The 3,300-nt window shown below is 37.8% G+C and overlaps 1 protein-coding gene across 4 annotated transcripts in view; it reads right to left on the bottom strand.

Moving 5' to 3' along the window:
• The window catches only part of Phf20 (PHD finger protein 20), a 171,073-nt gene that overhangs the window by 66,279 nt on the left and 101,494 nt on the right, over positions 1-3,300 (bottom strand). The window lies entirely within an intron of this gene.

Raw genomic sequence — 3,300 nt, 5'->3', positions numbered from 1 at the left:
TTACCCACCTATGGGTAATCCCAGCAGTACTAAAACCCATAATCCCAGCCTTGGATCACACATAATCCCAGTGAATCATGAGTTAACACAAACTCTAGAAGTCCTGACCCCATGACTGCATGAGGCTTTGGGGGGACAACTAGACACAAACCATAACAAAGGAAAGGAAGAGGGCCCAAACTACTCATATTGACCAAGAATATTTCCAAGGTGTAGTATCATATAATTAATAATAAAACTCCATGAGATAAACTCTCCAATGAGGATAGGCTTTCCACTCAGTAAACCTATCTTAAATACAGAATAGTCATGAATAAGAGAACTACCATACTCTTTTTAGGTTTAGTTTGATTTGGTTTTTTGAGATAGGGTCTCATTATATACTTCAAGCTGACCTCACTATGTAGCCCAGGCTGGCCTCAAACTCAAAGAGAGCCTCCTGTCTCAGCCTTCCAAGTGTTGGGATTACAGGCATTTCCCACACCCAGCTTAAGAGAACTACCATACAAATTCTTAAGACTTCAAGGATATTTAGGATACACCAGAATATACCTCTATTAATTCCCTTCTCCCCTACTCTACCTCTTTTAATTTACAGATTCAGTAAGACCTTGCCTCAAATTATTTTCAAAAAAGCCTAGGATGTACTTCAGTATGAAGGCCATGGACCCTGGACATAAAAATTAAAGGGGGGGGGCGCTGGGAAGATAGCTCAGTAGAACAAGTGCTTGCCTGGCAAGTACAACAACCTGAGTTCAAGTCCCAGTACTCAAATAATAATTAATGATAATAATAATAATAATAATAATACTGCATAAAATTAGCTTTAAGGGGCCCGGGAGATAGCACAGTAGATTAAGTGCTTGCCTGGTAAGCAAGATTCTGAGTTTAATCCCTGGCAATGGAAAATAAATAAATAAATAAAAATTAGCTTTACGCTATTTGTATAAGGTATACATGAAATATATTTTGTTTAGACTTAGGGCTCATTGCTAAGATATACTAGAACATATATAAAAATATTCCAAAATTCAAAAAAAAAAAAAAAAAACCACCACACAAATATAAAACAAGAGATGGAAAGAGGGCAAAGAAGAGAGAAAAAGAGTATACAAAGAATTAAAATCTGTTATAGTTAGGCATGGTGGTACATGCCTATAATCCCAAAACATAGGAGGCTGAGGAAGGAGGATCCCCGTGAGTTCCAGGCCAGTCTGGGCTACATGGTCAATTCAATACCAGACTGGACCACATAAAGAACCCTGGCATGCCATGCCAGCCCCACCCCTGGAGCTCGATGAAACACAATTAAGAGACTGGGCATGGTGGCGCCAGTGCAGGCTGACCTGGAACTTGGCGAGATCCAGGATATAGATGTGTGTGGTACCATGCTTGGCTATAACACTTTTATTAAAAACCAGTTTTTATTTTTATACCATTTTAATTCGTCCTACCACCTCTTTTTATTTTTATGTTTTTTAATTTATTTTTTTTTAATTTTTTGACAGAACCAGGGATTGAACTCACGCCCTTGAGCTTGCCAGGGAAGCGCTTATTCCACTGAGCCATCTCCCCAGCCCCTTCTCTTTTTATTTTTATTAGTACAATTTGCAGTACATATTGATCACGTAGAGTTGGTACATGTACATAACACAAATGTTCTTTTTTTTTTTTTTTAAATGAGTCTAGTACAGGGTCTACAGGGTCTCATTACACATAGCGGACTCATAGTGGTCGTCCTGCTTTCAGCCTCCCAAGTGCTGGGATTATAAGCATGGGTCACCATGCCAGGTTTCTAAGATTTAAATTAAAGAAAGAAAGAAATCAATCAACCAATCAAAGGAAATAGTTACTAGAAAAACCTCATCAACTACTTTGACCTACTTGACAGATACAGATCAAATACACAAGATGATAGAACAAATTCTTTTCAGGAACACAGAGAAGATTCACCAAGATATAGGTAGTTTATATGCAACATTACAAGTCTCAAGAAATTCAGAGACTTAACCAGAGTATGTTCTCACACCATGAAGCAAATGCATTAGAAACTAGTAGTAATAAAGAAGCTATAAAAATCTCTAATACAAATAAAACAGGAGGGCATAAAAAAGATGTATATATACTAACTTACTCATAATGAATATAATCACTATGCACTGCAAACATATAATAAAGATAACAAATAAAATGAAACATTTTATTTTTTAAATAATTCATAGTTAACAAAAAATCACAAGATATTTTGAACTGAAGCAAATGAAAAATGCAACATATTGCTGGGGTATATATATCTACAGTTCAGTGGTACAGTGCATATGCAAGGGCCCAGTTTCCATCCCAGCACCAGAAAAAAACTTAAAAACAAACAAAAAAAGAAAAATGTAACTAAGCAAAATCTAAAAGGTGTAGCTAAAACAGTGCTTTATAGGAAATTTAGAATCTTAAATGCTTATATTAGCTAGTACAAAAGATCTAAAACCACCGAGCTAAGGGTGTAGAAAAACTTCAAAAAAAGCCAAAACAAGTCTATAGTAGGGGAAGAGCGTTGTGCTGGAAATTTAACTCAGGGCTTTCACACTAAGCTATATACTCAGCCTGTTTTTTTATGTATTTGGTACAGGCTCTATAGGGCCTCACTATACAGATCAGACTCATAGTGATCATCCTGTTTTCAGCTTCTCAAGCACTGGGACTACAGATGCATGCCACCATGCCTATCTCAACTGTCATCTCAGTGAACCCTGGGGGCATTCCAGGGATCCAACCCCAGTCCCTGTGCCTTCCTAAACAGCTGTTTTAGTCCAGTAAGCTATCTGGCTGGCCCTCAACCTGCTCTTTTAATATTTTATTTTGAGATTGGGTTTTGCTAAATTGATGAATTGCCAAGCACATTCAACATGTAATGTGCCTATTTCAGCCCCCCAGAGTTCTGGCATCACAGGCGTATACCACTGCAGCCAGCTCCTACAATATTAAAGAAACAAAGCACCCAGAAAATTCAAAGAAAAAGTTAGTTTTTTGAAATCATCCACAAAATTGATAAATCCTTAGCAATATTACATAAAAAAGAATGAATACAAGTTACCAAAATTAGAAATGAAAAGGGAATGGCATTAAGATAAAGGATTAGGGGCTGGAGAGATGGCTCAGTGGTCTAAAGCACCTACTTGAAACAAGCTTGTCAAAGCACAGGGACCGTGGTTCGATCCCCCAGCACCACATGCCAGCCAGCCCCGCCCCCTGGTGGGCTGAGCTGGCCACACACACACACACACAATAAATAAATGTAATAAATAA

The sequence above is a fragment of the Octodon degus genome, unplaced genomic scaffold (assembly GCF_000260255.1).
Source record: "Octodon degus isolate 3935 unplaced genomic scaffold, OctDeg1.0 scaffold00037, whole genome shotgun sequence".
NCBI classification, from domain to species: domain Eukaryota; kingdom Metazoa; phylum Chordata; class Mammalia; order Rodentia; family Octodontidae; genus Octodon; species Octodon degus.
The sequence above is the reverse complement of the archived record's forward strand: the minus strand, read 5'-3'. Positions and strand labels throughout refer to the sequence as shown.